The sequence below is a fragment of the Globicephala melas genome, unplaced genomic scaffold (assembly GCF_963455315.2).
Source record: "Globicephala melas unplaced genomic scaffold, mGloMel1.2 SCAFFOLD_80, whole genome shotgun sequence".
NCBI lineage: Eukaryota > Metazoa > Chordata > Mammalia > Artiodactyla > Delphinidae > Globicephala > Globicephala melas.
The window spans coordinates 608,881-621,565 of NW_027207256.1; positions in this window are offsets into that span (position 1 = coordinate 608,881).

A 12,685-nucleotide genomic window follows, 5' to 3' on the forward strand; every position below is an offset into this window, starting at 1 on the left:
AGGGTTAGGGTTCGGGCTAGGGTTAGGGTTAGGGGACGGGGACGGTTTAGGGTCCAGGTGAGGGTACAACAGCGCTTTGGGGGAGCGTACGTGTGAGGGCGCAGATTAGTCTCAGCGTACGGGCTAGGATTAGGGGACGGGTGAGGGTCAGGCTTCGGGGAAGGTTTAGGGTTAGGGTTCGGGCTAGGGTTAGGGTTAGGGGACGAGGACGGTTTAGGGTCCAGGTGAGGGTACGACAACGCTTTAGGGGGAGCGTACGTGTGAGGGCGTGGGTTAGTGTCAGCGTACGGGTTAGGATTAGGGGACGGGTGAGGGTCAGTCTTCGGGGAAGGGTTAGGGTTAGGGTTCGGGCTAGGGTTAGGGTTAGGGGACGGGGACGGTTTAGGGTCCAGGTGAGGGTACGACAACGCTTTAGGGGGAGCCTACGTGTGAGGACGCGGGTTAGTGTCAGCGTACGGGTTAGGATTAGGGGACGGGTGAGGGTCAGGCTTCGGGGAAGGGTTAGGGTTAGGGTTCGGGCTAGGGTTAGGGGTAGGGGACGGGGACGGTTTAGGGTCCAGGTGAGGGTACGACAACGCTTTAGGGGGAGCGTACGTGTGAGGGCGCGAGTTAGCGTCAGCGTACGGGCTAGGATTAGGGGACGGGTGAGGGTCAGGCTTCGGGGAAGGGTTAGGGTTAGGCTTCGAGCTAGGGTTAGGGTTAGGGGACGGGGACGGTTTAGGGTCCAGGTGAGGGTACGACAACGCTTTAGGGGGCGCGTACGTTTGAGGGCGCGGATTAGTTTCAGCGTACGGGCTAGGATTAGGGGAAGGGTGAGGGTCAGGCTTCGGGGAAGGGTTAGGGTTAGGGTTCGGGCTAGGGTTAAGGTTAGGGGACGGGGACGATTTAGGGTCCAGGTGAGGTTACGACAACGTTTTAGGGGGAGCGTACGTGTGAGGCCGCGGGTTAGCGTCAGCGTACGGTTTAGGATTAGGGGACGGGTGAGGGTCAGGCTTCGGGGAAGAGTTAGGGTTAGGGTGCGGGCTAGGGTTAGGGTTAGGGGACGGGGACGGTTTAGGGTCCAGGTGAGGGTACGACAACGCTTTAGGGGGAGCGTACGTGTGAGGGCGCGGGTTAGTGTCAGTGTACGGGTTAGGATTAGGGGTCGGGTGAGGGTCAGGCTTCGGGGAAGTGTTAGGGTTAGGGTTCGGGGTAGGGTTAGGGTTAGGGGACGGGGACGGTTTCGGGTCCAGGTGAGGGTACGACAACGCTTTAGGGGGAGCGTACGTGTGAGGGCGCGGGTTAGTGCCAGCGTACGGGTTAGTATTAGGGGGCGGGTGAGGGTCAGGCTTCGGGGAAAGGTTAGGGTTAGGGTGCGGGCTAGGGTTAGGGTTAGGGGACGGGGACGGTTTAGGGTCCAGGTGAGTGTACGACAACGCTTTAGGGGGAGCGTACGTGTGAGGGCGCGGGTTAGTGTCAGCGTACGGGTTAGGATTAGGGGACGGGTGAGGGTCAGGCTTCGATGAAGGGTTAGGGTTAGGGTTCGGGCTAGGGTTAGGGTTAGGGGACGGGGACGGTTTCGGGTCCAGGTGAGGGTACGACAACGCTTTAGGGGGAGCGTACGTGTGAGGGCGCGGGTTAGTGTCAGCGTACGGGTTAGGAATAGGGGACGAGTGAGGGTCAGGCTTCGGGGAAGGGTTAGGGTTAGGGTTCGGGCTAGGGTTAGTGTTAGGGGACGGGGACGGTTTAGGGTCCAGGTGAGGGTACGACAACGCTTTAGGGGGAGCGTACGTGTGAGGGCGCGGGTTAGTGTCAGCGTACGGGTTAGGATTAGGGGACGGGTGAGGGTCAGGCTTCGGGGAAGGGTTAGGGTTAGGGTGCGGGCTAGGGTTAGGGTTAGGGGACGGGGACGGTTTAGGGTCCAGGTGAGTGTACGACAACGCTTTAGGGGGAGCGTACGTGTGAGGGCGCTGGTTAGTGTCAGCGTACGGGTTAGGATTAGGGGACGGGTGAGGGTCAGGCTTCGGGGAAGGGTTAGGGTTAGGGTTCGGGCTAGGGTTAGGGTTAGGGGACGGGGACGGTTTAGGGTCCAGGTGAGGGTACGACAACGCTTTAGGGGGAGCGTACGTGTCAGGGCGCGGGTTAGCGTCAGCGTACGGATTAGGATTAGGGGACGGGTGAGGGTCAGGCTTCGGGGAAGGGTTAGGGTTAGGGTTCGGGCTAGGGTTAGGGTTAGGGGACGGGGACGGTTTAGGGTCAAGGTGAGGGTACGACAACGCTTTAGGGGGAGCGTACGTGTGAGGGCGCGGGTTAGTGTCAGCGTACGGGTTAGGATTAGGGGACGGGTGAGGGTCAGGCTTCGGGGAAGGGTTAGGGTTAGGGTTCGGGCTAGGGTTAGGGTTAGGGGACGGGGACGGTTTAGGGTCCAGGTGAGGGTACGACAACGCTTTAGGGGGAGCGTACGTGTGAGGGCGCGGGTTAGTGTCAGCGTACGGGTTAGGATTAGGGGACGGGTGAGGGTCAGGCTTCGGGGAAGGGTTAGTGTTAGGGTTCGAGCTAGGGTTAGGGTTAGGGGACGGGGACGGTTTAGGGTCCAGGTGAGGGTACGACAACGCTTTAGGGGGAGCGTACGTGTGAGGGCGCGGTTTAGCGTCAGCGTACGGGTTAGGATTAGGGGACGGCTGAGGGTCAGGCTTCGGGGAAGGGTTAGGGTTAGGGTTCGGGCTAGGGTTAGGGTTAGGGGACGGGGACGGTTTAGGGTCCAGGTGAGGGTACGACAACGCTTTAGGGGGAGCGTACGTGTGAGGGCGTGGGTTAGCGTCAGCGTACGGGTTAGGATTAGGGGACGGGTGAGGGTCAGGCTTCGGGGAAGGGTTAGGGTTAGGGTTCGGGCTAGGGTTAGGGTTAGGGGACGGGGAAGGTTTAGGGTCCAGGTGAGGGTACGACAACGCTTTAGGGGGAGCATACGTGTGAGGGCGCGGGTTAGCGTCAGCGTACGGATTAGGATTAGGGGACGGGTGAGGTTCAGGCTTCGGGGAAGTGTTAGGGTTAGGGTTCGGGCTAGGGTTAGGGTTAGGGGACGGGGACGGTTTAGGGTCCAGGTGAGGGTACGACAGCGCTTTGGGGGAGCGTACGTGTGAGGGCGCGGGTTAGTGTCAGCGTACGGGTTAGGATTAGGGGACGGGTGAGGGTCAGGCTTCGGGGAAGGGTTAGGGTTATGGTTCGGGCTAGGGTTAGGGTTAGGGGACGGGGACGGTTTAGGGTCCAGGTGAGGGTACGACAACGCTTTAGGGGGAGCGTACGTGTCAGGGCGTGGGTTAGCGTCAGCGTACGGATTAGGATTAGGGGACGGGTGAGGGTCAGGCTTCGGGGAAGGGTTAGGGTTAGGGTTCGGGCTAGGGTTAGGGTTAGGGGACGGGGACGGTTTAGGGTCCAGGTGAGGGTACGACAACGCTTTAGGGGGAGCGTACGTGTGAGGGCGCGGGTTAGTGTCAGCGTACGGGTTAGGATTAGGGCACGGGTGAGGGTCAGGCTTCTGGGAAGGGTTAGGTTTAGGGTTCGTGCTAGGGTTAGGGTTAGGGGACGGGGACAGTTTAGGGTCCAGGTGAGGGTACGACAACGCTTTAGGGGGAGCGTACGTGTGAGGGCGCGGGTTAGTGTCAGCGTACGGGTTAGGATTAGGGGACGGGTGAGGGTCAGGCTTCGGGGAAGGGTTAGTGTTAGGGTTCGAGCTAGGGTTAGGGTTAGGGGACGGGGACGGTTTAGGGTCCAGGTGAGGGTACGACAACGCTTTAGGGGGAGCGTACGTGTGAGGGCGCGGTTTAGCGTCAGCGTACGGGTTAGGATTAGGGGACGGGTGAGGGTCAGGCTTCGGGGAAGTGTTAGGGTTAGGGTTCGGGCTAGGGTTAGGGTTAGGGGACGGGGACGGTTTAGGGTCCAGGTGAGGGTACGACAACGCTTTAGGGGGAGCGTACGTGTGAGGGCGCGGGTTAGCGTCAGCGTACGGGTTAGGATTAGGGGACGGGTGAGGGTCAGGCTTCGGGGAAGGGTTAGGGTTAGGGTTCGGGCTAGGGTAGGGGTAGGGGACGGGGACGGTTTAGGGTTCAGGTGAGGGTACGACAACGCTTTAGGGGGAGCGTACGTGTGAGGGCGCGGGTTAGCGTCAGCGTACGGGTTAGGATTAGGGGACGGGTGAGGGTCAGGCTTCGGGGAAGGGTTAGGGTTAGGGTTCGGGCTAGGGTTAGGGTTAGGGAACGGGGACGGTTTAGGGTCCAGGTGAGGGTACGACAACGCTTTAGGGGGAGCGTACGTGTGAGGCCGCGGGTTAGCGTCATCGTACGGGTTAGGATTAGGGGACGGGTGAGGGTCAGGCTTCGGGGAAGAGTTAGGGTTAGGGTGCGGCCTAGGGTTAGGGTTAGGGGACGGGGACGGTTTAGGGTCCAGGTGAGGGTACGACAACGCTTTAGGGGGAGCGTACGTGTGAGGGCGCGGGTTAGTGTCTGCATACGGGTTAGGATTAGGGGACTGGTGAGGGTCAGGCTTCGGGGAAGGGTTAGGGTTAGGTTTCGGGCTAGGTTTAGGGTTAGGGGACGGGGACGGTTTAGGGTCCAGGTGAGGGTACGACAACGCTTTAGGGGGAGCGTACGTGTGAGGGTGCGGGTTAGCGTCAGCGTACGGGTTAGGATTAGGGGACGGGTGAGGGTCAGGCTTCGGGGAAGGGTTAGGGTTAGGGTTCGGGGTAGGGTTAGTGTTAGGGGACGGGGACGGTTTCGGGTCCAGGTGAGGGTACGACAACGCTTTAGGGGGAGCGTACGTGTGAGGGCGCGGGTTAGTGTCAGCGTACGGGTTAGGAATAGGGGACGGGTGAGGGTCAGGCTTCGGGGAAGGCTTAGGGTTAGGGTTCGGGCTAGGGTTAGTGTTAGGGGACGGGGACGGTTTAGGTTCCAGGTGAGGGTACTACAACGCTTTAGGGGGGCGTACGTGTGAGGGCGCGGGGTAGTGTCAGCGTACGGGTTAGGATTAGGGGACGGGTGAGGGTCAGGCTTCGGGGAAGGGTTAGGATTAGGGTGCGGGCTAGGGTTAGGGTTAGGGGACGGGGACGGTTTAGGGTCCAGGTGAGTGTACGACAACGCTTTAGGGGGAGCGTACGTGTGAGGGCGCTGGTTAGTGTCAGCGTACGGGTTAGGATTAGGGGACGGGTGAGGGTCAGGCTTCGGGGAAGGGTTAGGGTTAGGGTTCGGGCTAGGGTTAGGGTTAGGGGACGGGGACGGTTTAGGGTCCAGGTGAGGGTACGACAACGCTTTAGGGGGAGCGTACGTGTCAGGGCGCGGGTTAGCGTCAGCTTACGGATTAGGATTAGGGGACGGGTGAGGGTCAGGCTTCGGGGAAGGGTTAGGGTTAGGGTTCGGGCTAGGGTTAGGGTTAGGGGACGGGGACGGTTTAGGGTCCAGGTGAGGGTACGACAACGCTTTAGGGGGAGCGTACGTGTGAGGGCGCGGGTTAGTGTCAGCGTACGGGTTAGGATTAGGGGACGGGTGAGGGTCAGGCTTCGGGGAAGGGTTAGTGTTAGGGTTCGATCTAGGGTTAGGGTTAGGGGACGGGGACGGTTTAGGGTCCAGGTGAGGGTACGACAACGCTTTAGGGGGAGCGTACGTGTGAGGGCGCGGTTTAGCGTCAGCGTACGGGTAAGGATTAGGGGACGGGTGAGGGTCAGGCTTCGGGGAAGGGTTAGGGTTAGGGTTCGGGCTAGGGTTAGGGTTAGGGGACGGGGACGGTTTAGGGTCCAGGTGAGGGTACGACAACGCTTTAGGGGTAGCGTACGTGTGAGGGCGCGGGTTAGCGTCAGCGTACGGGTTAGGATTAGGGGACGGGTGAGGGTCACGCTTCGGGGAAGGGTTAGGGTTAGGGTTCGGGCTAGGGTTAGGGTTAGGGGACGGGGACGGTTTAGGGTCCAGGTGAGGGTACGACAACGCTTTAGGGGGAGCGTACGTGTCAGGGCGCGGGTTAGCGTCAGCGTACGGATTAGGATTAGAGGCCGGGTGAGGGTCAGGCTTCGGGGAACGGTTAGGGTTAGGGTTCGGGCTAGGGTTAGGTTTAGGGGACGGGGACGGTTTAGGGTCCAGGTGAGTGTACGACAACGCTTTAGGGGGAGCGTACGTGTGAGGGCGCGGGTTAGTGTCAGCGTACGGGTTAGGATTAGGGGACGGGTGAGGGTCAGGCTTCGGGGAAGGGTTAGGGTTAGGGTTCGGGCTAGGGTTAGGGTTAGGGGACGGGTACGGTTTAGGGTCCAGGTGAGGGTACGACAACGCTTTAGGGGGAGCGTACGTGTGAGGGCGCGGGTTAGTATCAGCGTACGGGTTAGGATTAGGGGACGGGTGAGGGTCAGGCTTCGGGGAAGGGTTAGGGTTAGGGTTCGCGCTAGGGTTAGGGTTAGGGGACGGGGACGGTTTAGGGTCCAGGTGAGGGTACGACAACGCTTTAGGGGGCGCGTACGTTTGAGGGCGCGGATTAGTTTCAGCGTACGGGCTAGGATTAGGGGACGGGTGAGGGTCAGGCTTCGGGGAAGGGTTAGGGTTAGGGTTCGGGCTAGGGTTAAGGTTAGGGGACGGGGACGCTTTAGGGTCCAGGTGAGGTTACGACAACGCTTTAGGGGGAGCGTACGTGTGAGGCCGCGGGTTAGCGTCATCGTACGGGTTAGGATTAGGGGACGGGTGAGGGTCAGGCTTCGGGGAAGAGTTAGGGTTAGGGTGCGGGCTAGGGTTAGGGTTAGGGGACGGGGACGGTTTAGGGTCCAGGTGAGGGTACGACAACGCTTTAGGGGGAGCGTACGTGTGAGGGCGCGGGTTAGTGTCTGCATACGGGTTAGGATTAGGGGACTGGTGAGGGTCAGGCTTCGGGGAAGGGTTAGGGTTAGGGTTCGGGCTAGGTTTAGGGTTAGGGGACGGGGACGGTTTAGGGTCCAGGTGAGGGTACGACAACGCTTTAGGGGGAGCGTACGTGTGAGGGCGTGGGTTAGTGTCAGTGTACGGGTTAGGATTAGGGGACGGGTGAGGGTCAGGCTTCGGCGAAGGGTTAGGGTTAGGGTTCGGGGTAGGGTTAGGGTTAGGGGACGGGGACGGTTTAGGGTCCAGGTGAGGGTACGACAACGCTTTAGGGGGAGCGTACGTGTGAGGGCGCGGGTTAGTGTCAGCGTACGGGTTAGGATTAGGGGACGGTTGAGGGTCAGGCTTCGGGGAAGGGTTAGGGTTAGGGTTCGGGCTAGGGTTAGGGTTAGGGGACGGGGACCGTTTAGGGTCCAGGTGAGGGTACGACAATGCTTTAGGGGGAGCGTACGTGTGAGGGCGCGGGTTAGTGTCAGCATACGGGTTAGGATTAGGGGACGGGTGAGGGTCAGGCTTCGGGGAAGGGTTAGGGTTAGGGTGCGGGCTAGGGTTAGGGTTAGGGGACGGGGACGGTTTAGGGTCCAGGTGAGTGTACGACAACGCTTTAGGGGGAGCGTACGTGTGAGGGCACGGGTTCGTGTCAGCGTACGGGTTAGGATTAGGGGACGGGTGAGGGTCAGGCTTCGGGGAAGGGTTAGGGTTAGGGTGCGGGCTAGGGTTAGGGTTAGGGGACGGGGACGGTTTAGGGTCCAGGTGAGTGTACGACAACGCTTTAGGGGGAGCGTACGTGTGAGGGCAGGGGTTAGTGTCAGCGTACGGGTTAGGATTAGGGGACGGGTGAGGGTCAGGCTTCGGGGAAGGGTTAGGGTTAGGGTTCAGGCTAGGGTTAGGGTTAGGGGACGGGGACGGTTTAGGGTCCAGGTGAGGGTACGACAACGCTTTAGGGGGAGCGTACGTGTGAGGGCGCGGGTTAGCGTCAGCGTACGGGCTAGGATTAGGGGACGGGTGAGGGTCAGGCTTCGGGGAAAGGTTAGGGTTAGGCTTCGAGCTAGGGTTAGGGTTAGGGGACGGGGACGGTTTAGGGTCCAGGTGAGGGTACGACAACGCTTTAGGGGGCGCGTACGTTTGAGGGCGCGGATTAGTTTCAGCGTACGGGCTAGGATTAGGGGAAGAGTGAGGGTCAGGCTTCGGGGAAGGGTTAGGGTTAGGGTTCGGGCTAGGGTTAAGGTTAGGGGACGGGGACGATTTAGGGTCCAGGTGAGGTTACGACAACGCTTTAGGGGGAGCGTACGTGTGAGGCCGCGGGTTAGCGTCAGCGTACGGTTTAGGATTAGGGGACGGGTGAGGGTCAGGCTTCGGGGAAGTGTTAGGGTTAGGGTGCGGGCTAGGGTTAGGGTTAGGGGACGGGGACGGTTTAGGGTCCAGGTGAGGGTACGACAACGCTTTAGGGGGAGCGTACGTGTGAGGGCGCGGGTTAGTGTCAGTGTACGGGTTAGGATTAGGGGTCGGGTGAGGGTCAGGCTTCGGGGAAGGGTTAGGGTTAGGGTTCGGGGTAGGGTTAGGGTTAGGGGACGGGGACGGTTTCGGGTCCAGGTGAGGGTACGACAACGCTTTAGGGGGAGCGTACGTGTGAGGGCGCGGGTTAGTGTCAGCGTACGGGTTAGGAATAGGGGACGGGTGAGGGTCAGGCTTCGGGGAAGGGTTAGGGTTAGGGTTCGGGCTAGGGTTAGTGTTAGGGGACGGGGACGGTTTAGGGTCCAGGTGAGGGTACGACAACGCTTTAGGGGGAGCGTACGTGTGAGGGCGCGGGTTAGTGTCAGCGTACGGGTTAGGATTAGGGGACGGGTGAGGGTCAGGCTTCGGGGAAGGGTTAGGGTTAGGGTGCGGGCTAGGGTTAGGGTTAGGGGACGGGGACGGTTTAGGGTCCAGGTGAGTGTACGACAACGCTTTAGGGGGAGCGTACGTGTCAGGGCGCGGGTTAGCGTCAGCGTACGGATTAGGATTAGGGGACGGGTGAGGGTCAGGCTTCGGGGAAGGGTTAGGGTTAGGGTTCGGGCTAGGGTTAGGGTTAGGGGACGGGGACGGTTTAGGGTCCAGGTGAGGGTACGACAACGCTTTAGGGGGCGCGTACGTTTGAGGGCGCGGATTAGTTTCAGCGTACGGGCTAGGATTAGGGGAAGAGTGAGGGTCAGGCTTCGGGGAAGGGTTAGGGTTAGGGTTCGGGCTAGGGTTAAGGTTAGGGGACGGGGACGATTTAGGGTCCAGGTGAGGTTACGACAACGCTTTAGGGGGAGCGTACGTGTGAGGCCGCGGGTTAGCGTCAGCGTACGGTTTAGGATTAGGGGACGGGTGAGGGTCAGGCTTCGGGGAAGTGTTAGGGTTAGGGTGCGGGCTAGGGTTAGGGTTAGGGGACGGGGACGGTTTAGGGTCCAGGTGAGGGTACGACAACGCTTTAGGGGGAGCGTACGTGTGAGGGCGCGGGTTAGTGTCAGTGTACGGGTCAGGATTAGGGGTCGGGTGAGGGTCAGGCTTCGGGGAAGGGTTAGGGTTAGGGTTCGGGGTAGGGTTAGGGTTAGGGGACGGGGACGGTTTCGGGTCCAGGTGAGGGTACGACAACGCTTTAGGGGGAGCGTACGTGTGAGGGCGCGGGTTAGTGTCAGCGTACGGGTTAGGAATAGGGGACGGGTGAGGGTCAGGCTTCGGGGAAGGGTTAGGGTTAGGGTTCGGGCTAGGGTTAGTGTTAGGGGACGGGGACGGTTTAGGGTCCAGGTGAGGGTACGACAACGCTTTAGGGGGAGCGTACGTGTGAGGGCGCGGGTTAGTGTCAGCGTACGGGTTAGGATTAGGGGACGGGTGAGGGTCAGGCTTCGGGGAAGGGTTAGGGTTAGGGTGCGGGCTAGGGTTAGGGTTAGGGGACGGGGACGGTTTAGGGTCCAGGTGAGGGTACGACAACGCTTTAGGGGGAGCGTACGTGTCAGGGCGCGGGTTAGCGTCAGCGTACGGATTAGGATTAGGGGACGGGTGAGGGTCAGGCTTCGGGGAAGGGTTAGGGTTAGGGTTCGGGCTAGGGTTAGGGTTAGGGGACGGGGATGGTTTGGGGTCAAGGTGAGGGTACGACAACGCTTTAGGGGGAGCGTACGTGTGAGGGCGCGGGTTAGTGTCAGCGTACGGGTTAGGATTAGGGGACGGGTGAGGGTCAGGCTTCGGGGAAGGGTTAGGGTTAGGGTTCGGGCTAGGGTTAGGGTTAGGGGACGGGGACGGTTTAGGGTCCAGGTGAGGGTACGACAACGCTTTAGGGGGAGCGTACGTGTGGGGGCGCGGGTTAGCGTCAGCGTACGGGTTAGGATTAGGGGACGGGTGAGGGTCAGGCTTCGGGGAAGGGTTAGGGTTAGGGTTCAGGCTAGGGTTAGGGTTAGGGGACGGGGAAGGTTTAGGGTCCAGGTGAGGGTACGACAACGCTTTAGGGGGAGCATACGTGTGAGGGCGTGGGTTAGCGTCAGCGTACGGATTAGGATTAGGGGACGGGTGAGGTTCAGGCTTCGGGGAAGGGTTAGGGTTAGGGTTCGGGCTAGGGTTAGGGTTAGGGGACGGGGACGGTTTAGGGTCCAGGTGAGGGTACGACAGCGCTTTGGGGGAGCGTACGTGTGAGGGCGCGGATTAGTCTCAGCGTACGGGCTAGGATTAGGGGACGGGTGAGGGTCAGGCTTCGGGGAAGGGTTAGGGTTAGGGTTCGGGGTAGGGTTAGGGTTAGGGGACGGGGACGGTTTCGGGTCCAGGTGAGGGTACGACAACGCTTTAGGGGGAGCGTACGTGTGAGGGCGCGGGTTAGTGTCAGCGTACGGGTTAGGATTAGGGGACGGGTGAGGGTCAGCCTTCGGGGAAAGTTTAGGGTTAGGGTGCGGGCTAGGGTTAGGGTTAGGGGACGGGGACGGTTTAGGGTCCAGGTGAGTGTACGACAACGCTTTAGGGGGAGCGTACGTGTGAGGGCAGGGGTTAGTGTCAGCGTACGGGTTAGGATTAGGGGACGGGTGAGGGTCAGGCTTCGGGGAAGGGTTAGGGTTAGGGTTCAGGCTAGGGTTAGGGTTAGGGGACGGGGACGGTTTAGGGTCCAGGTGAGGGTACGACAACGCTTTAGGGGGAGCGTACGTGTGAGGGCGCGGGTTAGCGTCAGCGTACGGGCTAGGATTAGGGGACGGGTGAGGGTCAGGCTTCGGGGAAAGGTTAGGGTTAGGCTTCGAGCTAGGGTTAGGGTTAGGGGACGGGGACGGTTTAGGGTCCAGGTGAGGGTACGACAACGCTTTAGGGGGCGCGTACGTTTGAGGGCGCGGATTAGTTTCAGCGTACGGGCTAGGATTAGGGGAAGAGTGAGGGTCAGGCTTCGGGGAAGGGTTAGGGTTAGGGTTCGGGCTAGGGTTAAGGTTAGGGGACGGGGACGATTTAGGGTCCAGGTGAGGTTACGACAACGCTTTAGGGGGAGCGTACGTGTGAGGCCGCGGGTTAGCGTCAGCGTACGGTTTAGGATTAGGGGACGGGTGAGGGTCAGGCTTCGGGGAAGTGTTAGGGTTAGGGTGCGGGCTAGGGTTAGGGTTAGGGGACGGGGACGGTTTAGGGTCCAGGTGAGGGTACGACAACGCTTTAGGGGGAGCGTACGTGTGAGGGCGCGGGTTAGTGTCAGTGTACGGGTTAGGATTAGGGGTCGGGTGAGGGTCAGGCTTCGGGGAAGGGTTAGGGTTAGGGTTCGGGGTAGGGTTAGGGTTAGGGGACGGGGACGGTTTCGGGTCCAGGTGAGGGTACGACAACGCTTTAGGGGGAGCGTACGTGTGAGGGCGCGGGTTAGTGTCAGCGTACGGGTTAGGAATAGGGGACGGGTGAGGGTCAGGCTTCGGGGAAGGGTTAGGGTTAGGGTTCGGGCTAGGGTTAGTGTTAGGGGACGGGGACGGTTTAGGGTCCAGGTGAGGGTACGACAACGCTTTAGGGGGAGCGTACGTGTGAGGGCGCGGGTTAGTGTCAGCGTACGGGTTAGGATTAGGGGACGGGTGAGGGTCAGGCTTCGGGGAAGGGTTAGGGTTAGGGTGCGGGCTAGGGTTAGGGTTAGGGGACGGGGACGGTTTAGGGTCCAGGTGAGTGTACGACAACGCTTTAGGGGGAGCGTACGTGTGAGGGCGCTGGTTAGTGTCAGCGTACGGGTTAGGATTAGGGGACGGGTGAGGGTCAGGCTTCGGGGAAGGGTTAGGGTTAGGGTTCGGGCTAGGGTTAGGGTTAGGGGACGGGGACGGTTTAGGGTCCAGGTGAGGGTACGACAACGCTTTAGGGGGAGCGTACGTGTCAGGGCGCGGGTTAGCGTCAGCGTACGGATTAGGATTAGGGGACGGGTGAGGGTCAGGCTTCGGGGAAGGGTTAGGGTTAGGGTTCGGGCTAGGGTTAGGGTTAGGGGACGGGGATGGTTTGGGGTCAAGGTGAGGGTACGACAACGCTTTAGGGGGAGCGTACGTGTGAGGGCGCGGGTTAGTGTCAGCGTACGGGTTAGGATTAGGGGACGGGTGAGGGTCAGGCTTCGGGGAAGGGTTAGGGTTAGGGTTCGGGCTAGGGTTAGGGTTAGGGGACGGGGACGGTTTAGGGTCCAGGTGAGGGTACGACAACGCTTTAGGGGGAGCGTACGTGTGGGGGCGCGGGTTAGCGTCAGCGTACGGGTTAGGATTAGGGGACGGGTGAGGGTCAGGCTTCGGGGAAGGGTTAGGGTTAGGGTTCAGGCTAGGGTTAGGGTTAGGGGACGGGGAAGGTTTAGGGTCCAGGTGAGGGTACGACAACGCTTTAGGGGGAGCATA